Here is a 24,644-nt window from a genome sequence, read left to right on the forward strand (position 1 = left end):
GGCCGTCAGGGGGCAGGGAGTGTGTGTGGGTGGATGGAGCAGGAGTCCTGGGGGGGGCCGTCAGGGCGAGAAGCAGTGGGGTCGGATAGGGGGCAGGGGCTGGGCCACACCTGTCTGTTTGGGGAGGCACAGCCTTCCCTAATTGGCCCTCCATACAATTTCGGAAACCCGATGTGGCCTTCAGGCCAAAAAGTTTGCCTGCCCCTGATCCACATCTTGATCATGTTGATCAACATCTTGATCATCAGAGGCTGCTTACCACTTTTTCCATTCTGTATTGATGAATACTTGTGATTTTACCCTATGTTGATTGCTGCCAAACTGTTTCCTCACTTGAAAGTTTAGTATTAATTGTTATGTAGCGAGTGCCAGCAGCATACCCAACTTTATTCAAAATATGAAACAGGGCATTGTCATTGTCCCAGAGATATTGAAACCTACGGGGCTGATTTTGCATGAGTAGCCTCTGAGAATCATCTTGCACTGAATTCATTGGGAGTTGAGCGCTCTCTCCATTTCCCCAGAGATACTGATTGCAGTGGAGGATCACACTGAAAATGAACAATAATACAATTTGGACACATAATAGAGCAGGTGACCAGGAGAGGGAATTTACCTTATGGCATTTCAGTGCAATTTCTGCTCTGTTACATCAGCGTAAATCTGAACTAACTTCAACTTCATTGGAGTTATTTTAGATTTTCACCTCTGTAACTGAGAGTGGTGGGAGTATGCTTCTGCTTTTCAGTAAATTCTTACACGTTCAGTCATCTGGATTTTGATAAAGCTGGATTGCAACTCAGACTAAGCACTCATGGCCTTTTTATTATTGGAAGTTGTACTTGATCATATCGAGCTGTTATTGTTGTGCTTTCTTTACACGAGGGGCTGGGCTAAAAACTGCAACTGATCCATTAAAGTTTGCTCATCATCCTTATATGGGGCCTGGGACTTTTGCATTGACTTAATTGGGAGCAGGAACATACTTAAAACTTCAGTCATGCGGGTTGCACGTAGCTGAGCATTCTGAAAGCACTTTTAAGACTGGTCTCAATCATAGTTATAGTCACAAAAGCTTTATGGTAATCATTAAAGGACACATAATGAAACCCTCTGAGGATGATTTTTCATTTAAATTCAAACAGGAGTTCACTGTCAGGGGATGGCTGTTCTCGCTCCTCCCCCCCCAATGTGTCTGAAGTGTGCAAATAATACACCAGAGCTTTGCTGCAGACCAGACACATGTATCTAGGTCATCCACATCCTTATTATGGATTTAGATTTAATTTATTTTACTCCCTGTAGTCCTGGGAACATCACCTTGCAACGCAGTTGACTCAGACAGTTGTTCTAGGAACCAAAGCTATATTTTCAGATTCATGACAAATTGCCAAGTCTGTTTTAATTGTAAAGATTAATTGAGAGGGAGAGAAAAAGAGAAGGTATCTTGTTGATTGTAGATGTCAGGATACTTTCTAAAGACCCTTTCTAAGGGTCTGATCTTCTACCACAGAAGTCAATGAAAGTCATGACATGGACATCAAGAGTGAAGGATCCTGTTCAAGTGCAGGGAGTCACAAGGCTACTGGGAAAATATCTACCTGAAAATAATGAAAAGCAAAAACAAACAAACAAACAAAACCCCACAACAACAACAACAAAACAACATGATCGGGGGCAGAATGGTAGGAAGTACTGTGGGGGAAGAAATCAGGGTGAAATCCTGGCCCATTGATGCTAATAGCAAAACGCCCATTGACATTAATAGGACAGGGTTTTTACTGCTAATGTATAAAAAGAGGGGCAGCATGATCTTTCTAATGGGCTAATATCTGGATGAGGAAAGAGGAACTCTTGAAGCCCTGTCACTGAATAATTATGGTCAAGTTCCTCCATCTGTGAAGAGGATAGTAATGCTTTCCTTTCAAGGATGTTGTAAGGCTGTGTGTATTAACGCTGTATTTGTAAAGTGATGTGAAGATGTAAAGTGCTGGGTGTTATTACTGATGGATGGATCTGTGTGGAATCCCTTTGGAACAGGATTATCTGGAGGTGTCTTTCTTTATGAAATATTGTCCCATGCTACACGAATGGCACACATTAAATGTACAGCAGTTGTGTCTGAGAAAATAATTGTGTATGAGAACATTTAGGCAGAACAACCTCTGTCTCTTTGCTTTCACTTGCAGAATGTGATTCATGTGTCACAACCCATGAATGAATGCTCAGCCTTTGCCAAGGTAGCAGTGCTGAGCTAGCTTCTTAGACAACACCAAGGAGTCAGCTAGAATTTGGGGAGCAGAACAGAGGGGTGATTTCGATCAAAGCATTACATAAAATAACAGGCATCTTTTGATTCTATATTAGGACACTAACTGGATTTATGTGTTTTGTGGTTAATAAGCTTTTATGATTAATATTTGTATTACACTTCTACGTATAAAGCCGCTCTGTAAGTTGTAAGTACTGGTGTTACCTCAGCAGAGCATCCTCACAGAATTATATCACTGTCAGTCAGTTGTCTTTGTTTAATATATTACTTGGGTGTAAATACCCAAGGCAGCAGTTAGCTTTGAAACGTTTTGTGCTACCTATCTTAGTATGAAAGATACCATAAAGAAACAGTTTTATTCCCTTTTCCTTCCGATAGATATGCTTTTGGGAGATTGTGATAGGGTCCTTGGGGTACAATCTGGTCTGTGGGACTGCTGAGCATCTGTGCCACCAACCAGCCTGCCTCTCACACTGTGTGGCTGATGTCAAGCTACAAACCTCTGACAGACACTGCACTTACACAGACACCCATAGGCAAGGAGACATACAACCATGTTACATGCACGGTCTTGAGCCACTCATGAACCATCAATAGAGAGACTCCAGCCAATTTCCCCATCTCCCCAGTCTTGCACCCCAGAACTGTACCACCTTGCACTGGTCAGAAACCTGACCAGGGTAAGTTCGTTGCCTAGTTCGCCACTCCGACAAAAGGGTTGTGGACGTGCAACAGCCCTTGTTAACCTGAGCCAAGATTTCCCAAGCACTTCAACCAAAACACACTGTTTTAAGGTAAAATATAAATCAGATTTATTAACTACATAAAGATAGATTTTAAGTGATTATAAGTAGCAAGCATAGAGATCTAAGTTGGTTACTTAGACTGAGAGTTTATTTTTGTTTAAGTTCTACAAACTAAGCAGGATTTGAATCAAGCAGTGTCTCATCCTGACAGATGGTCAAGCAGGTTACAGATCCTCAATACACAGACTGGACACCCTTCCAGCCTGGGACCACCCTTCCCCAGTTCAATTGTCCTCATCTTCCAGACTTTCCTCCAGGTGTTGAGATTTGCGGGGTGGGGAGAGGTCAAGTGGTGATGTCACTGTGTCTCTTTTTTATATTTTCTTCCAGCTTGCTGGAAAGATCTTTGCTGTGACGTGGATTACATGAAAAACACGAACATGAAAAAATGGGTGTTGCCATACCAACTGTGATGAGACTAATCAAATTAAGGTGGGCTATTATCAGCAGATGAGGAAAAACTTTTGTAGTGGTAATCAGGATGGCCCATTTCCAACCGTTGACAAGAAGGTGTGAGTGACAGTAGGGGGAAAAATTAGCATGGTGAAATAGTTTTACTTTGCGTAATGACCCATCCACTCCCAGTCTTTATGCAAGCCTAATTTAATGGTGTCCAGTTTGCAAATTAATTCCAATTCAGCAATTTCTCGTTGGAGTCTGGTTTTGAAGTTTTTTTGTTGGAGTATTGCAACTGTTAGGTCTGTAATTGAGTGACCCGGCAGGCTGAAGTGTTCTCCGACTGGTTTTTGAATGTTATAATTCTTATGTTATAAATCAGGATGATTGGCTATCAGCTGAGGATGCTGCAGGCTGAACATGTAGCAATCCATTCCACTTAAGGAGTTAAAAAGCTGGTATTTAAGAAAGTTAATGGACCAAGTAGTCAGATGTACGTGACAGCTGGTCCAAAGTTGAAAGCTAGGAATGTTTACAGGACAGAATTTATAATGCACATAGCATTGAGTTCTCAGTTGAGGACAAAGCTGTCTTAAATTATTAGATATACCGTATTTTACATTTCCCCCCCAATGAAGGAGTAGTTAAGAGGAGAATGTTAGCTCATGTAATTCGAAGTCATTGATCTGCTGGAACTCTGCAAGAATGCTGTACTTATCAGGTACTAAGCACTTATCAGTAGGTTTGATTGTATAGTTACGTCAAATACTTGCCCCCTCATTAGAACACTATTCTGAGTTTTCTGATGGGTAATTTCTTTTGCACCAGCAGTCACACTGCATACTTTTGACAGCAATGAGATTAGCTTGCCTTTTCTCTCCCCTTACCCTTCAAGATCTAATTAACGTACTTGGAAGTCAATAGGCCTATATCAAAGATGTATGCTGTTGGATAGCTTTAAAGTGAAAGAGGTATATCTGAAAATGAGTGTCTCTCTCTTTTGTTCAGTCAACTAATTACTGACAGTTTGTAAACCAAGAGCGGATACCACTATTCATTGCACATAGCATGTATCATAGACAGACTGTGCTTTGTTACAGTTGCAGTTAGGTTGTGAAATCTATATTGTAGGATTTAGATGCAGATTGCATCTTTTGTGAGTAAAGAAGTATCTTCAGCCAGTATGTGAACCATGGTGGGATTGGACAGCAGGCATTTTCCAGATGTGTTCAGATTTCCTCTTTTACCACTTGGAGTTTGTATGGATATGGTCATCAGATTGTAAACTCCCCTGGGCAGAGAGCTGTCTCTTCTTATTTTCCAGTAAAGCACCATTCATACATATGATACTATATACAAGGGGCTGGTAGCACCAGCTATTATTAAGGCTGTCTGACACTTCCCATTGTAAGACACTGATTTTAGTTGCATATAATTTTTCTAAATGGGCTGAAATTTTCCATGTAGGTATTTTGCCTCAGGCTGAATTATTTATTATTTCATTTTATTTTTATATTTATATATATTTTTTTATTTATTAAGCTAAACGAGTTTTTATTAATTTCCAAGAATAAGGCTAAGGAAAAATATGGTGCTTTGCCTGTGTTAAAAAATTCTGTAACCCTTGTCTTTGAATAGCTCTAGCACCCCTTTGCATTGAAATAGAGACTTGAATTTGGTGGAGTGAGCGGAGGTGGCCTTTGTGTCAGGGATGGAACAAGGGTCTGGGAGTTGGGGGAGACTGGGAGTCAAGGGCATGTGACATTTCACTCTACATGATTTTATGAAAATAGGCTAATGAGTGTGAATATAATATAACTGGAATATGCTTCATGCAAAAAGTATCTTGTAAGATGTCGTTACAAAGCTCGTAATCTACCGAGTGTGTTCATCCTATTTGTATGAGTGTATCATTCTTATATCTGAAACTAGGAATATGAAATACAACTCTGAGGTCCTACTGTAATTATGCGAAGTGTGGGCCATTAATGGTGGTTTATAATCTTGATGGCTCCCATTAACCAGGACAATTGAGTGTAAATGGCTCTGTTTACTTGCAAGCCTTTCTGTGAGTCAGGCTGGGAAGAATGAAGGCTTGGGGTCTCACAGGACATGTGACCATGTCACCTGGTACTGGAATACATTGTAAACCTGGTGCTTTTCCATTTATAAGGCGGGGTAGGGACCCGAAACACAAAAGATTCCCGCTTTGTGCGAAAGCTATAAAAGGGGGTGGAACAGATCAAAGAGGGCTGAAGTCATGAGAAATCCCCTAGCTACCACCTGAGCTGGAACAAGGACTCTACCATGGGAAAGCATTGGGCCCAGGCTAGAAAGGAGTCTAGTCTGTAAAAGAAGCTTATTGGACCTTCTCTGAGGGTGAGATTTATCTGCATTTAGTTTCCTACTGTATTAGGCTTAGACTTGTGTGTTTTTGTTTTATTTTGCTTGGTGATTTACTTTGTTCTGTCTGTTATTACTTGGAACCACTTAAATCCTACTTTTTATACTTAATAAAATTACTTTTTGCTTATTGATTGACCGAGAGTAAGTGATTAATACCTGGGGGAGCAAACAGCTCTACAACACTTTCTCTATCAGTGTTATAGAGGGTGGACAATTTGAGTTTACCCTGTATAAGCTTTATTCAGAGTAAAACGGATTTATTGAGAGTTTGGATCCCATTGGGAACTAGGTACACTTCTATATCAATATAACGCTATCCTCAGGAGCCAAAAAATCTTACCACATTATAGGTGAAACCGCGTTATATTGAACTTGCTTTGATCTGCTGGAATGCGCAGCCCTGCCCCCCCGGAGTGCTGCTTTACCGCATTATATTTGAATTCATGTTATATTGGGTCGCGTTATATCAGGGTAGACATGTATCTGGGTGCGGGAGACAGGAGCAGTTCTTAAGGTGTTTTCAGTTAAGTCTGCAGCTTTTGGGGGACTTGGTTCAGACCTGGGTCTGTGTTTGTAGTAGCTAGCATGTCTGGCTCAACAAGGCAGGGTACTGAAGTCCCAAGCTGGCAGGGAAAATGGGCTCAGAGGTAGTCTCAGCATATCAGGTGGCAATTCCAAAGGGGTCTCTGTGACCCAGCCCGGCACAAGGTGATGGGGGAAATCTGGAACTGATTGGACATGGAGATTGGTATCTAGGGGAAAACTGGGTCTGGGAGGCAGTAAGGGAAATAGCAGGGGGGGAAATTGAGAGACAATTGGAGGGAAATGCACACTAAGGGCTTGTCTACACTGGCACTTTACAGCACTGCAGCTTTCTTGCTTACTAACGTGAAAAAACGTTCCCCCACCCCCAAAGCGCAGTAAGTTTCAGCGCTGTAAAGCGCCAGTGTAGACAGAGCCCCAGCACTGGGAGCCGCACCCCTCATGGAGGTGGGTTTTTTAGAATGTCTGCTGCGACTGCACAAGCTGTGGCTGCAATTTAGTGTTGCCAGTGTAAACAAGCCCTAAGGCTGTATCTACACTTGCAGAGATTTTATGCTGTCAGTTTCAACAGTGATAGTGAACTGGTAAAGAAAAGTGCGAGTTTGTATACTCACTCACTTCCACAGGTGTCAGAGAGTGTTTACATTTGCAGCACTTCCATCGCCAGTGAGAGCAGCTCACTGAGGGCAGCTATCACACAGTGCAGCTCTCTCCGTTTTGACAATAGGTCTTGTGGGGGGGGGAGAAGCGTGATCGTGGGGCATCCTGGCTCCCTGTACAGCCTCCTCTCCCCAAACACTGATCTGCTCCAGTAGCTCAGCATTGCTCCAAACAGGGGATCCTCTGTTCTGTGGAGCAGGCATTGTCACCTGGCCAGATAAGTGAGTTCTTGCCAAGAAAACAGAAAAGAGAGTTTCAAAGTTTCCAGACTTTACAGGGGAGGGGTGGATGCCTCTTTACCTGGTGTCAGAGCAGCAGAGCTGCTGGCCAGAGTGGTCACCTACGCACTGTGGGATATCCTCCGGAGGCTAAAAGCTCTGTAAACAGGAACAGCGTGTCTTCACTTGCACAGCACCACAAAAGCATCACCGGTAAAAGCTGTTTGCCTCTTGTGGAGGTGGTTTTCTTTTTGCTGTGAAACTGAGACATTTCACCACAAAGTCATTGGCAAGTGTAGATGCTCCCACGGCTTTTGCACAAAAAAAGGACTTTTCCCACTTTAAATGGCAAATGTAGACATGCCCTAAGATTGGATAAGAAGTGGGAGCTAGTGGAGTGGAAAGGGGACCAAGGAGCTGCGAGGGGAACTGAGACTTGCTGGACTAGGAGACTAGGACTAGGACTTTGTGTGAAGAGGGGGAAGGGAGTGGGTGGGAAGACTGAAACTGGACAGTGATCCTGGAGCGGGAGATTTGGACTGGCTGGGCAAAGAGACTGGGGTTGGGAGGAAAAGCCTGAGAAATGGAGACCGGGACTGGTTGGCAGGAGAATGGGACTGGAGCAAGAAGCAAAGGGTTGAGAAGAGATGGGACTGGGATAGGGTCTGTTTGGAGGGGATGGGGCAAAAGGAGTCAAGATTGGAGGGAATGGGCAGAAGAGTCTGTGTACACTACCTCCACATTCCCCTCCAGAGCATGGAATGGAACCTAAGATTACTGAGTCTCGTCATTCCTTTTCTGTCAGCAAATATACTTTGCCAGTGGGTTTTGAGGATATGTCTCATCCCCCTCGAATTCTAGTCCATGTAGATGATAACCTAGTACTGCTATCAGTTACTCCATTAGCTCAAGTGACAGAGGTGTGGGAGGTAGATCTAAAGGTTCTAACTCTGTTGATGACCTATATGTGTGTCAGTATGGTGCCACATGTTGAATTTTTTTTTTCAGTTAGCTTTTTTAAAAAACTAGGAAATCTCTCTCGGAATGAATCATGGTTGTGCAGTAAAGGAAACTCTTTACTGTAGGATGACCACTTTATTTCTTGTAGAATTTGGAAGGCGTGTAGTGAATGAGATAGGGGATTGCATGCAGAGAAGGGGCAATCACATGATTAAGGCAATTGAATGGTGCCTTGAGAATGGAATTCTGTCCTTGCCTCTGTCACAGAGTTCCTGTGTGACGTTTGGCAAGTCGCTTTAACCACACTTTTCACAGGTGGTCACTTATTTGTGATCCTCATTTTTGGGGTGCCCAACTTGATACCTGGTGGTCTGATTTGCAGAAGTGCTGAGCACTCACACATGTAACTGAAGTCATTGGGAGCTGTGCTTTGAACATAAAGTGCTACATAATTCTAAGTACTCTGAAAAATCAGTAATTGTGGTTTCAGATTGGGCATCCATAAAGAGTGGACATTTTTTACCTTCATGGCTCAGTGCCTCAGTTCCCCATTTGTTCAATGAGAATAATACCATCCCATCATCTCACTAGGGTGTTGTAAAGATAGGCACATTAATGTTTCTGAAGGACTCATGCTATAGTGATAAGCATAACAGAAAAGCCCATGAGGATATTAATAATCCTGTATTATATATATTGCATATGTTCACTCTGAGACAGATAATTGAAAGCACAATTGAATTCCAAGGCAGTCTTGCCATCAATTTTGTGGACTTTCAAAAGGCATTCAATAGTGTAAACAGAAAAACAATGTGGAAAATTGTGGAACAATATAAATTCCAACAAAATTAATCACCATTATAAGTCATTCTGTGCCAACTCAAAATGTTGTATTAAAATGAATTGAGTAAGCCATTCAGCATCAAGACAGGTGTAAGGCAGGGATGCATCCTGGCTCCTTTCTTGTTTATGCTCGTCATCAACTATGGATTAAATCAATGCGACAGTGATACATATTGCCTAAAATGGAACAATTCAAGGCTATTTGATCTAGACTTTACTGACAACATCGCTCTTATCAGTGAATATGCCAATGGACTACAAAAATGCACAAACCAAGTAAAAGAAATAATGGAGAAGATAATGCAGGGGTCGGCAACCTTTCAGAAGTGGTGTGCCGAGTCTTCATTTATTCACTCTAATTTAAGGTGTCGCTTGCCAGTAATACATTTTAATGTTTTTAGAAGGTCTCTTTCTAGAAGTCTATAATATATAACTAAACTATTGTATGTAAATTAAATAAGGTTTTTAAAATGTTTAAGTAGTTTGATTTAAAATTAAATTAAAATGCAGAGCTGCCCAGGACCCAGGCAGTGTGAGTGCCACTGAAAATCAGCTTGTGTGCCGCCTTTGGCACATGTGCCATAGGTGCCCTACCCCTGAGATAGTGACATTCCCCTCTGGTGTTATCTGGACCGGTGATCTGCTAGGTCACTCCAGTCCTTGACTCTGGAAGCCTCCCTAACCCTGCTCTGCTGTGAAAACCCCCACTCCTGGGCTGTTCACATACCGCCTCTGGCATGTAAGCAGCTCCTTGGATTGTGCAACCAAATTACACTAGCCAATATCTTCGGTCCCAGACGGAACCGTAGGAACCTCCGTCTTGTAGTATCCAGTTATGCCCGCTGGACACTGCAAGGTTATAAGTTTGTCAATTTAACAAAGAAATTGATATGTACCAAACTTGTTATCCCAAGGGGAGTCCGTGACACGCTTCAAACCAAACACACTGCTTCATGTAGAATAAACAGATTTATTGACTACAAAGATAAATTTTAAGTGATTATAAGTCTCAATAGACTTCAAGGTCAGAAGGGACCATTATGGTCATCTAGTCTGACCTCCTGCACAATACAGGTCACAAAATCTCACCCACCCACTCCTGTAACAAACCCCTAACCTATGTCTGAGTTACTGAAGTCCTCAAATTGTGGTTTGAAGACCTCAAGCTGCAGAGAATCCTCCAGCAAGTGACCCATGCCCCATGCCTTGCATGAAGGGCAAAAAACCTCCAGGGCCTCGTGCCAATCTGCCCTGGAGGAAAATGCCTTCCCGGCCCAAATATGGCGATGAGGTTAAAACCTGAGCATGTGGGCAAGACTCACCAGCCAGCACCCAGAAAGAATTCTTCTGTAGTAACTCAGATCCCACCCCATCTAACATCCCATCACAGACCACTGGGCATACTTACCTTCTAATTAATCAAAGATTAACTGCCAAAATAGGCTATCCCATTGTACCTTCCCCTCCATAAACTTATCAAGCTTAGTCTTAAAGCCAGATATGTCTTTCCCCCACTACTCCCTTGGAAGGCTGTTCCAGAACTTCACTCTTCTAATGGGTAGAAAGCTTTGTCTAATTTCAAACTAAATTCCTAGTGTCCAGTTTATATCCATTTGTTCTTGTGTCCACATTTACTAAGCTTAAATAATTCTTCTGCCTCCCTAATATTTATCCTCTGATATATTTATAAAGAGTAATCATATCTCCCCTCACCTTCTTTTGGTTAGGCTAAACAAGCCAAGCTCTTTGAGTCTCCTTTCATAAGACACGGTTTTCCATCCCTCGGATCATCCGAGTAGCCCGTCTCTGTACCTGTTCCAGTTTGGAATTCATCCTTCTTAAACATGGAGGACCAGAACTGCACCCAGTATTCCAGATGAGGTCTCACCAGTGCCTTGATAAACGGCACTAACACCTCCTTATCTTTATTGGAAATATCTCACCTGATGCATCCTAAAACTGCATTAGCTTTTTTAACAGCCATACACTTAAGTGGCTCATAGTTATCTGTGATCAACCAATACTCCGAGGTCCTTCCCTCCTCTGTTACTTCCAAATGATGGGTCCCCAATTTATAACTAAAATTCTTGTATTAACCCCTAAATGCATGACCTTGCACTTTTCACTATTAAATTTCATCCTATTACTAATTACTCAGTTTACAGGTCATCCAGATCTTCCTGTATGATATCCCAGTCCTTCTCTTCCGTTAGCGAGACCTCTTCAGCTTTGTGTTATCCGCAAACTTTATTTAGGCACATTCCCGCTTTTTGTGCCAAGGTCAGTAATAAAAAGATTAAATAAGATTGGTCCCAAAACTGATCCCTGAGAGCTCCAAGTAGTAACCTCCTTCCAGCCTGACAGTTCACCTTTTCAGTACGGACCCGTTGTAGTCTCCCTTAACCAGTTCCTATCCACCTTTCAATTTTCATATTGATCCCCATCTTTTCCAATTTAACTAATAATTCCCCATGTGGAACCGTATCAAATGCCTCACTGAAAATCGAGGTTAATTAGATCCACTGCGTTCCTTTGTCTAAAAAACCTGTTACCTTCTCAAAGAAGGAGATCAGGTTGGTTTGGCACGATATACCTTTTCTAAAACCATGTTGTATTTGTCCCAATTACTATGGACCTCAATTTCCTAACTAATTTCTCCTTCAAAATTTTTTCCAAGACCTTACATACGTACAGATGTCAAACTAACAGGCCTATAATTACTCAGATCACATTTTTTCCCTTTGTTAAACAATAGGAACTATGTTAGCAATCTCCAGTCGTACGATACAACCTCTGAGTTTACTGATTCATTAAAAATTCTTGCTAAAGGGGCTTGCAATTTCATGTGCCAGTTCCTTCTATATTCTTGGAATGAAGATGTATCTTGGGCCATCCGATTTTGTCCCATGTAAGCTGTTTCGAGTTTTGGCTTCTTACCTCAGTGATGTGGTATAATTCTACTTCCATATTCCTCATTCCCATTTGTCATCCTACCATTATCCCTAAGCTCCTCATTAAAGACTGCAGCCAAGTATTTTGTTAGATATGGGCCCAGCCTAGATTATCCTTAACCTCCATTCCATCCTCGTGTTTAGCCGTAACTTCTTTCTTGGTTTCTTCTTATTTATATGCTATAGAACCCTTTTCTGTTGGGTTTTAATTCCCATTTGCAAGCGTCCACACTCTACACGGCTTGGCCTTTCTCACTTGATCCTACATGTTTGACCTCAATAAGTAGCCCTTTCCTTGCTAATCCCTCCCATCTGTCCACTCCTTGTAGGCTTTTACTGCTTTCTTATCACCTCTCTGAGATGCTTGCTCACCCAGCTTGGTCTACAACTCTGCTATTGATTTTCCCCCCCCTTTCTTGGGGATGCAGGCTTCTGATAGTTTCTACCAACTTTGACTTGAAGTAATTCCAGGCCTCCTCCGCCTTTAGATCCGCAAGTTCTTCAGTCCAGTCCACTTCCCTAACTAATTTCCTTAATTCTTTAAAGTTAGCCCTTTTGAAATCAAAAACCCTAGTCCCAAATCTATTTTTGTTTATCCTTCCATCTAGTTTGAACTGAATTAGCTAATGATCCCTCGAACCAAGGTTGATCCCCTAGAACCATTTCTTCTATGAGGTCCTCACTACTCACCAAAACCAAATCTAAAATGGCATTCCCTGTTGTTGGTTCAACAACTACTTGGTGAAGAAATCCATCAGCTATCACATCCAGAAAAATCGGAGCCCTATTATTATTACTAGCACTTGTCCTCCAGTCTATGTCTGGGAAGTTAAAGTCTCCCACGCTCACACAATTCTCATTAATGTTTACTTCATTAAAAACATTAAAGAGGTCTCTATCTGTATCCAAATCAGATCCTGGCAGGCTGTAGCACACCTCAAGCACTATCTCAGGGGAGGATCTAATAGCTTTCTTTTCCAGTGTGATTTTTGCCCAGACAGACTCTGTCTTATCCATTCCATCACTTCTTATTTGTTTACAGTTAACCTCATCATTGATATACAATGCTACTCCACCACCTTTGCCTTTATTTCTGTCTTTCCTAAACAACACATAGTCTTCAATACCTGTACTCCAGTCATGACTACTATTCCATCATGTTTCTATTATCCCTATAATATCTGGTTTCACTTCCTGCACCAGCAGCTCTAGTTCCTCCATTTTGTTACCTTGGCTCCTTGCATTAGTGTACAAACATCTTAATTTTTCCATTTGGTTTCACTGATATTCTTTACTCAGTTAGGCACAGACATTCTACCACCAGTATCACCAATTAGACTGGTATCTATACTACTGTTCCTGCTTATGTCCATTTTCCTGCCCATGGCTGCATCCTCTCTTACTTTGTTTTCTTCCCTCTGAATATTGAATTCCGGCTTGGAGATTACCTGGACATCTCCCAACCATCTTTCCCAGATTCCTAGTTGAAAGCTTTCTTAATGAGTTGTGCCAGCCTCCATCCTAGAAGTCTGTTTCGCTCCTTACTCAGGTGAAGTCCGTCCTGAGAGAACAGTCCTCTGTCCATGAATGCTTCCCAGTGGCCATACATCCCAAAGCCCTCCTTGTAGCTCTACTGCCTGAGCCTTCTGTTGATTGCCGTAATCTTGTCACATCTTTGTTACCTTTCTCTAGGAATAGGCAGAACAAGTCAGATTTGGTCAAATGAAATAAAAGCAAAATTCATTCTAAGCTGATCTTAACACTTTGAATGCCCCTACAAACATAGATGCTTCTCACCACAGCCTGGCTGCTTGCCCTTCAGCCAGGCTCTCCCCTTTTGATCAGTGCTTCAGTCGCTTGGTGGTGATGTCTGCAGTTGGAGACGGAGGAGGGAGGAAGAGCATGGCAAATGTCTCTCCCTTTTATCATGTTCTTTCTTCCCTTTTGGCTTCCCTGCCCCTCCACTCTCCCCTTTAGAGTCAGGTGAGCATTACCTCATCACAGTCCCAAACTGACCGAACGAAGGGGGGTGACTCACAGGAGAGTCCAACAGATCCTTTATTGTTGCCTAGGCCAGTGTCCTTTGTTCCTCTGAGGCTGGGCTGGGTTTGTTCCATACATGCCCTGATGAGCTGTGAACTGCTGCTCTGTTCTTGGAGAGTTTTTTTGCCTGGGATTGCTTTAAGACATGAGGATACGTTTTCATCCTCATAACAATATACTTGAAATTATAACATGTAACATTACTGTAACAATTACTATAACATCACTACAACAGTAATACGACAAACTTTGCATTAGATACCACACTATATTATAAGGTTGAACATGGGGGTGTATGGCATTCCCACGAGTTACAGAATGTCACAGATAGGTTTGAGATCCAATAAAAAGACATGCAAAGTCATGTTAATGGGGACTTCAGGGACGGAAATCAAAATAGGAGAAGAGAAACTGGATTAGGTGGACAATTTAACGTATCTTGGAAGTACTATCAGTCAACACGGTACTAGTTCTGAGGAAATAAGAATCGGAAAGGCAAACGCTGCATTTGGAAGACTCAGCAACATCTGGTAGTTCAAAAACATCTCCCTCAAGACAAAACTGAATGTATACACAGCAATTGTTATCACCGTCACAACATATAGCAGTGAGACATGGCAACTTACCAAGAAAGATACGCAAAAGCTGCATGCATTTCATCACTAATGTCTGAGAAGAATATTGGGAATAACATATAGAGATAGGAAGACAAAGGAAGAAGTCAGAAAAATTACTGGACAAGGCACCCTCTCACAAATAATCTGCAAAAGAAGACAATGGTGGCTAGAACATATCCTGAGAATGGAAAAAGAGTGCTTACCAAATACCACCCTTGAATGTAAACAAGAAAATGCAAGAAGAAAGAGAGGAAGACCACGAATTACATGGAAATGAACAGTTCTGAATGGCATCAAGCACCTTAGCATGAAATGGGAAGATTTGGAGGGAAGGGCAGTTGTCATGCAAGGATGGCAAATGTGGGTACCCCAATGTGCAGCAAAGCATGGGATGGACTATTGTCATAAACAGAGAGCTAAGGGTTAATGTCTCTTTCACCTGTAAAGTGTTAACAAACAGTGACCTGCAACACCTGACCAGAGGACCAATCAGAGGACAAGATACTTTCAAATCTTGGAGATTCTTTGTGTGTCTTTCTTTGTCTGGTTCTCTCGGGATCAGAGTGATCCGACATACTACGGCCTAATTTTCTATTTATTCAGTAGTTAAGGCAAGTAGAAAGGCTGTTTAGTCTTCTTAATTGTTTTTTTAGTTTGCAAAATGTGTAGTTTGCTGGAATATTTTAAATTGATTTCTCTGGAGGAGTTTTTTCTAGTGTCTATAGCTGAAAGACCCGTAATATTCCATCTTGAATTACAAGTTGATTATCTTACTCTTCAGTTCTTTTATTAAAAACTTTCTTTTTAAGACCTAATGATTTTTTTATCCCCTTGTAATGCCTAAGTTATTGATCTGACTCACCAGGACTTGGTGGGTGAGGGAAGTAAATTCCTCTTTTTTAGATTCACCCGAGCTTGAATCTGTATTGCCCTTCGGAGGGAAAGAAGAGGTGGAGGTAATCCCTGTTACTATCAGATTCAAGGATTTGAATCACTGTCTCTTCTCGCCATATAACAGAGTAAAAAGCCTGAGTGAGGAGAAGGAAAAAACCTGATTTCTGTGTTATTAGAGTTTATTATCGTATTCTAGTACCCAGGCGGAAAGATCTCGAGAGAAAAAAGGGGTAAGGAAAGGTTTATTCCCCGTTGTTGAACTCAAGAATTTGGGTCTGTGCGTCCCCAGGAGTTTAGGAGACCAGAGTTTATCAGGCACTCCAAGTCCTGATTGGTGGCAGCTTATCAGATCTAAGCTGGTAATTAAGCTTAGAGGAATTCATGCTGGTACCCCATTTTTTTGGACTCTAAGGTTCAGATTGGGGAATTATACCATGACAACTATGGTCTAAGGTAAGGTAATATTCAGAGCAGACTTTGACTAGTGTCAAGTAAATAAGGCCTAGGACAACATATAGATCAATGAGGATAAAAAAAAAATATTGAATAGTTTCTTCTTCAATGAATACCTTCCATTTTGTGCGCTGAGTGAGATGGACCATGTGGAAAAAATAGTATGTGATCATGTAATTAAAGACCATCATAATGCATGTGCACAAGGGGTCTTAAGGTTACACAGACAACCTTAATGGTAGTACTTCCTAACTTTCGAGTCTTGGCTTTGTAACTTTAATAATGTACTTTAATGTAGCAGATTTTTTTGGCGTAACATAAATATTAACATATTAGTGTCTGCATTCACTAGTCATCATTTATAAAGCAACATTTACCATCTGTTAGCATGCAGTTGTGTCTGTGCTCCCTGTATCTTAAAATAGGAATTAGGTACACTGTTGGAGATACCAGTGTGGATTGAGGCTCGGGAGACCTGGATTTATTCCCAGGTCTGTTACTGACCTGCTGCTTTGTGACCTTGGGTGAGTCACATCACCGCCCTTTGCCTCAATTTTCCCATCAGTAACATGAGAATAATGATCCTTACCGTCTTTTGTAAAAGACTCTGCACTCTTATTGATGGAAAGTCCTGCATAATAAGTAAATATTGTTGGGATGGAGAATGGATTTTTGTTTTTGTTTGCTTCCTGGACTACTGTGTTTAAGTGCTGTAGGACAGGCTTGGAGGGAAGGGAAAGGAAGTGCTGTGGATAGTAGATATGGTGCAACAGTGACAGCATTACATGCCTTATGCATAGCTATTGTTTCCAGCCAACACGGAACGTATTGTCTCTCTAACAGGAGTGACTCAAACTTGTAAGATTACTTGTTAAGAAACACATTTTGTATCCTTGATTGAAATATCTATGTCCTTGGGGGATCCATTTCAAAAGCATATGGCCTCCCTAATGACATGCAGTTTATATGAAATTGTTTTGAAGTACCTAGCCATATTAAGTAATCATGAATGACTTTTACTCTTGAGCTCAATGGTTTTTTTTTTGTAGGCAGTGCGGTAATGCCATTAGTATTGCAGTTATATAAGCTGCTGTTGTGTCATGCAGTTCCATTGGCAAATAGCTGAGAGAGAGTTTGGACTATAGATGGTGAAACTGCAGAATAGTGTAGTCTGTCTTATGTATTTATGCACTCTTAGTTTCAGAACTGGACCTTTTGTAAAGGTCCCTTTAGTTGGGCAATGTAATATTTTCATTGTTACGTTTACTCTTGCAATATTCAGCTCATGGTTCCCTTTAATCACAAAGAGAGAGGACAGCACTAAAAACACAGGACAGTCTTGAACTTTGTTACTGTAATGGGTCAGATTCTCATTGATACTGACGCTTCTTTCTGCTGCTCTGGGTAATGAAAGGGATGTTAGTGTCACTGAGAATCTAGCCCAATATCCTTTGCTGAGAGTACAGTATGGCACTTGGAACCAGTTCTATAAAAATGTTTCTTAGTTGTGAGTCTCTTTATAGTTAGCATGTGTGCAGTCAGTATCTTATGGAGGTGCATCTTGTAGCATTCTGGCAAAGCAACATGCAGAAAAAACATGAGGGCATTGCAAGATGTTTACGTACCATAAGAATGGCCATACTGGGTCAGACCAAAGGTCCATCAACCCCAATATCCTGTCCTCTGACAGTGGCCAATGGCAGATGCCCCAAAGGGAATGAACAGACAGGTTATCATCAAGTGATCCATGCCCTGTCGCCAGATACGGTAAAGATGTATATGTCCCTCGTGCTTCAACCACCATTCCCGAGGACATGTGTCCATGCTGACGACAGGTTCTACTTGATAGCGATCCAAAGCAGTGCGGACCAACGCACGTTCACTTTCATCATCTGAGTCAGATGCCACCAACAGATAGTAGATTTTCTTTTTTGGTGGTTTAGGTTGTGTAGTTTCCGCATCAGAGTGTTGCTCTTTTAAGACTTCTGAAAGCATGCTCCACACTTCGTCCCTCTGAGGTTTTAGAAGGCACTTCATATTATTATACCTTGGGTCGAGTGCTGTAGCTATCTTTAGAAATCTCACATTGGTACCTTCTTTGCTGTTCATCAAAACTTCAGTGAAAGTGTTCTTAAAACGCACAACATCCAAGACTGCTATAATATGAAATATATGAAAGAATGCAGGTAAAACACTGAGTAGGAGACTCCCGCAAAGCGTTCAGTCACAAATGTAGTTAACGCATTTTTTTTTTTTTTGAATGGTTATCATCAGCCTGGAAGCGTGTCCTCTGGAATGGTGGCTAAAGCATGAAGAGGCATGCAAATGTTTAGCGTATCTGGCATGTAAATACCTTGCAACGTCGACTACAAAAGTTCCATGCGAATACCTGTTCTCACTTTCAGGTGATGTAAATATAAACTAACTTGTTTGTTTTAGCCATTGGCTGAACAAGAAGTAGGACTGAGTGGACTTGTAGGCTCTAAAGTTTTACATTGTTTTGTTTTAGAGTGTAATTATGTAACAAAAACAATCTACATTTTGTAAATTACACTTTCAAGATAAAGAGATTGCACTACAGTATTTGAATGAGGTGAATTGAAAAATACTATTTTTTATCATTTTTACAATGCAAATATTTGTAATAAAAATAATATAAAGTGAGCATTTTACATTTTTTATTCTGTACTGTATTTGAAATCAATACATTTGAAAATGTAGAAAAACGTTCAAAGTACTTAATAAATTTCAATTGGTATTCTATTGTTTAACAGTGCGGTTAAAACTGATTAATCACGATTAATTTTTTTAATAAGTATTAATTTTTCTGAGTTAATCACATGAGTTAACTGCGATTGACAGCCCAACCCACATCCGTTTCATCTCAGGCCTGTTTTTTGGATGGGCATTGTGCTTCGAGCAATCATGTTCAGAAACTGTACAGAACTTCCTTTCTAACAGGAGGAAGATTTCCACTAGGAAATGATACGCTTCCAATTGAATAGGTTTCTCTGTGTGCATCAAAGACTTGTTTCTCCAGAAGCCATAGATACTCCTCTCATTCTGGACTATATTCTTTCCTTGATGACACCAGGTTTGTCTATCAGTTCCTTATCATAGAATATCAGGATTGGAAGGAACCTCAGGAGGTCATCTAGTCCAACCCCCTACTCAAAGCAGGACCAATCTCCAATTTTTGCCCCAGATCCTTAAATGGCTCCCTTAAGGATTAAACTCAGAACCCTGGGTTTAGCAGGCCAATGCTCAAACCACTGAGCTCTCTCTCCACTTGGCAGCAATCAGTGCATATCATCTGCTTTCACAGGGCTACTCGATCTTTGCACACCCTCTGACTAGCAGATTCTGGAAAGGCCTAATCAGAACCCTTCTGCATATAATAAAAACAAAAAAAATCTGCTCCTCAGTAGGACTTGAACAGTGTTCTTTCAGTACTTACCAAGCCAGCTTTTGAATTATTAGCTTCTTGTTTCATATTTCTCCTATCCCTGAAGCTCCTAATGTGGGTAGCCTTCACATTAATCAGGAGGATTTGCTGAACCTGGAACATGGATGGCAGATCCTCCTTACACTATATTCCATAAGGACAAGGGTTCATTAGGTTTTCATCCTAAATTTACCCCCAAAGTAGTCTCCAAGTTTCACCTGAACCACCCTCAGGGCTGGTGCAACCATTTAGGCGAACTAGGCAGTTGCCTAGGGCGCCAAGATTTGGGGGCACCAAAAAGTGGTGCCCCCAAAAAATTTTTTAAATGGTCGCAGCTGCTGCTGCTGGAGGGGCTGAGCTGCCAGCAGCAGCAGCAGCTGCCTGCCGCCGGCAGCCCAAGATGTCTCCCGTCAGCGCGCCACTGTCGTGCCCCTAGTCAGTCGCCCGCCGCAGCCCCGCAGCCCAGGCGGTCCCCTCCCCGGGGTCAGCGGCCGCGCCGCACCCGGCAGCCCAGCGCACCCCCCCCCGGGTCAGGAGCTGCCGCCGCGACCGCAGGCCCAGGCGCCCCTCCCGCGGTGTCAGTGAGGCCGCAGCTCCAACTGGGCCCACGCAGACCCCGCGCGGGCGATCGGACGAAATGTCCCGCGCCCTTAAGGGCACCAGAAAACTGAGCGCCTGCGTTCCTTGACCACCCTATCCACTTAACCTGATGTTCTTCCCAAAACTCTTACAACCTCCCTCAGAGAAAAAGGCTCTATTCCTGTTGATGTCGCAAGCCTTACCTTTTTTATGAGAGAACAAAAACAGAGACCTTCACCATAGCAAATGGTCAGATCAGGGCTCCCTCTCAAAGAACTCAAAAAGATCTTGGGCTTGTTTTGCTTGTATCAAGTGTCTAGCCTTCCCCCCCCCCCCCCAATGGGGTAAGAGGTCATTCCACATAAGCACAAGCAATATCTGTGGTGTTGCTTCAAGAGGTGCATCTACTTGAAATCTGTAAGGCAGGTACGTGGAGGTTAATCACACGTTTGCTAGACACCATTCCTTGGTACAGAACTCTTGTGCTGATGAATCTGTTAGAATAGTAGTCCTTTGTTTCCCTCTGCCATCTGTGACCTCGCTCTTTCCTCCTATTTGAGTAATGCTTGTCAATCACTCACAGTGGACTACACCAGGGGCCAGCATTCGAAGAAGAGAAGGTTACTTTACCTTATAGTAACTGGAGATTCTGCAAAACGTGTGGTCCTTATCTGTATTCCACTAGTCGCCCTCCATCTCGTCTGCTTTGGATATTCTCTGATTCACTGTGGAGAAGGAATTGCAGAGATGGTTGGTCTGCCTTACCCTTTATCTCCTTGGTTGGTGGAATGAGGTAAGACCACATGTGTGCAGACCAATGGGCATTACTTTCAAAATACTTCAGTTCTGGGCGCATGGAGCGTGTGTGCATAGTGAAATACAGATAGAGACCACACATCTGAAAGAAACTCCAGTTACTGTAAGGGAAGTAAGGTTCTCATATCCCCTCTATGTGGAGAATCAAGTCCTTGGCTTTTAGTTTGACCTAAACAAATGAGAAAAAGAATTTTGCATCCTTGCAAGCACTTGGATTATATAAGTAGGTACATGTCTTAAATGAAAGCCTGACCTAGATGGAAAAACTATGTGCCTGGGGCCTAGGTCTTGTAGGAGCTGTAGGATCAAGCCTAAAGAAAACCATGGAGGAAAGGAAAAGTTTCTTATCAGGGAGAGTGGATTCTCACATCTTCCATGTTGGGGTTGTGACAGTGTATGGGTAGTTTGGGCTGCAGAGCTCAGGCCCCTGAAAATAAAGATTTTGCAGTGAGCACTTATGGTGTATCTGTTTCTGGACGTTCGCTTTTTATTTATTTCACACAATCCTGGTATAATGTTTCAACCAACTAGGAGTGTTGTGGGAGATAGAAGGAATTTTCAGTCATGAATTCTGTCTTTTGCTGTTGCACATTTTGGGCAAGATGCCAGAAATTTCACACCTGAAATAGAACCATTAAAATCCCCCAAATTCTCCATTTTCTGACATTCTGGTTAGGGGTCAAAGCATAGATTATTTAAACTTCCATGAGTCTTATGATGAAGATGGAATATAATTCTCACTTAATTCAGAAACTTCAGCCTGCTGTCTCAAATTGGCTTTAATGGTTAGAGAGAAGTTGTGAGTTTAGAAGTTGTCAAGGTTACTGGGCTTTAAAATGAATGTGTCTTGACAGCTATTTCATAGTACAGTAACTCTTGCATGAATTTTTTAAATCTCTCCTTGAAGTACACACGCCCCTTTAAAACAACGAGCCAACCACCCAAACCGTACAGTGTTTTGTAGTAAAGTTCCAAAATACTTCCGCAACATTCTTATGCAGTGGTATCTTTTTTTATTGGAAAGACACGCAGAGTTCTCTGCTTCCACCAGTTTGTTAAAGTTCATTTTGTTTAGTGGTGCAGTAAGAGTGAGTTACATTAAGATTTATGTGGTGGCCTTTAAAAGAACTGGAGTATTGCATGGGACATCTGTCAAGACAAGTTATTAAGGCAAAACAATGCTCTTTAGTATAAGTGAGTCAGATGTTATTTATAGTGAGCCCATTTACAGAACAGACCAATAAAGGGTAGTTCAGCTCAAGGAGCCTGGAACGTAAAGAAATAAATGCCTACAAGCAAATGAAAAGTACAGACAAATATGAACCCTTTCCCTCTGCACATGTAATGTTTGTTCTCTATAACCGTTAGAGCCCTTGTAGGTGAACAGCATAGGTTTGGAATACTGTGTGTATTGGTGCAATATAAAAGTCATGAACAAGGCAGAGAGAGCAAAGGGGGAATCAATTGTGCATGGATAGACTGTGCCTGAGATCATGGCTTATCAGACAGGCCCATTTTCCACCCACGCCTAAGCCATTTTTCCCTACTGTTCTTAAAAGGAAGGGAACAGAAGCGTGAAAGGCTTGAGTCAGCCCCTCCTTCTGCCGCACCCCCCACAGTGTGGAAAATCATGATATAATAGGTTCAAGGACTTTACCCAGTGCTTAACCATATTTACACACATGCATAGACTGTGCTCATTGTCCTGGAGTAAGAGCAGCCTGACATTCCCAGCTATACATCTTGGAAGGATTTACGGGTTCAAGTTATTACCAAGCGTCAGTATCTTGAGAGGGGCCCCCCAAATGTGTCATGATTAAAGGAAAGTAAACGACATACAATAGCCCTAAACATGTCTTTAATAATCATTGCTTTTGTTGTTATTGTTCCTTTGCAATCCTTGCCTTGTGGTTTGATATGAAGAACAGCCCTTAATCTTAGTCTAGTGAAGCTTATATATATAAGCATAAATTACAGTAGGCAATATGTAAAAGACATGTTAGAAGGACTAAGATGGATTTTGAAGAGCAACTAGATAAGAGTATAGAAACAAACAACAAGAAATTCTTTAAGTGCGTCAGAAGCAGGAAACGTGTGAAAGAATTGATGTGTCTGCTGGATCTCTAAGTAGTAAAAGGAGCAATTAAGGAAAGTAAAGACATTGCCAAGAAGCTAAATGATTTCTAAGCATTAGTCTTCACTGCAGATATACATCCAAGATTTCTCAGGGAGTTTAGGAATAAGTTGCTAACAAAAAATAGGCAAACTCTCATTAAAAACAGATACCCTAACAGAGGATTAAAGCTATATTTTAAAAAAAAGCTCTAGCGATGATCTAGGGAATTACAGACTAGTAAACCTTAAATCTGTAGTTGGTTGGTTGAAATGATCATTAAAATAGAATGATAATAACACACCTGGAAGATCATGATATAATAGGATCAAACCAAGTGTGGGTTTTGCAAAAGAAAATTGTGTCTCACTAATCTTTTAGGATTCTTTGAATGTATCAGTAAATGAGTGGTTAAAGAAAAATCATTTGATGTATTGTCATAGATCAAAAACTGGATAAGATACAGGAAACAAAGGGTAGAAATAAATGGTTAATTTTTAGCATGGCAAAAGGTTAATAGCAAGGGGCCACAGTCTTCCAGATCCTGATAATTATTCCATGTGGGTAGATGTCTGAAGTCAATGGGGCACAGTGCATATGCAGGATGTAACTGAGCAGAAAAGCTTGCAAGATCAGGGCCATAACTAGTATTGTGTCATAAAATAATTACATTTCTGTGATTCAAAGGAAAAAATACAAATGTGTGACTCCAGCAGCCCTGGAAATGTAATTATGTCAGGAGCTGAGGGTAAGTAACAGATTTAGGTGGAAGATATTGATCTGGATTTTTGGAATATGTATGCTGTACATTTTCCATAAAATGCCTCTTCCAATCAAAACTTCCTTATGTCAGGGCTGCAGTGATTTCTCTGCTTCTTGTATTGCGGAGTTCTTTTCACTTATGATGACCCAAAGGCATGGCATGAGCAAGTGTTGACACATATGTCTTCTGTTAATGATCAGTGAAGTGGCCAGTCACGCTTACATATAAACAAAGGAAGATGATCTTTAAAAAACAAGTCCTTTATGTGCTTCACTGTCTTAATTATAAAGGCACATCTGTATATTGTTGCCGAAACACAGTGTCTTTGTTTATGTGTGCCCTTGTGTATGTCTGTTGGTGTATCTGAATATGTGGTTGTGAGTAGTGAATTCACAAGGTGCAGTTTTCAATTCTGCCCAATGATATCTATATCTAAATTAAATAATGTTGACTCAGTGACTGTTGATTACGCAGTGCCATATAGTATGTGTACATGTTATTGACAAATAAAATGAGGATCCTCCTTGAGGATTTTACTTGATATCTTATATCTGAATAAATCTTACTATTGGTGGATAGTTTCTGAGTTCCTTCTCCTGGCACTTGCTCAGGTGACATGTTAAAGCGTGATGTTTTATGCTTGTTTAAAAGACACAAAAATGATGGTGCATGCAGAACTTGAAGGGTATGGGAGGGCCATCTGTATCTGAAAGGATTCCTGTAAACTGGTCCTCTGTAACAAAGGAAAGACATGTTTGTAAAAAGAGAAACTAATATCTATCTAGTTACTAGAGAATGAGCAGAGAATCCTGTGGCACCTTATAGACTAACAGATGTTTTGGAGCATGAGCTTCCGTGGGTGAATA

General features: G+C 41.5%; 1 protein-coding gene across 2 annotated transcripts in view; it reads left to right on the forward strand.

The window, feature by feature from the left end:
• TULP4 (TUB like protein 4) overlaps nucleotides 1-24,644 on the forward strand; it is a 300,603-nt gene that overhangs the window by 127,442 nt on the left and 148,517 nt on the right. The gene's annotated exons all lie outside the window — the stretch shown is intronic.

This window comes from Chelonoidis abingdonii, chromosome 3 (genome assembly GCF_003597395.2).
Source record: "Chelonoidis abingdonii isolate Lonesome George chromosome 3, CheloAbing_2.0, whole genome shotgun sequence".
NCBI lineage: Eukaryota > Metazoa > Chordata > Testudines > Testudinidae > Chelonoidis > Chelonoidis abingdonii.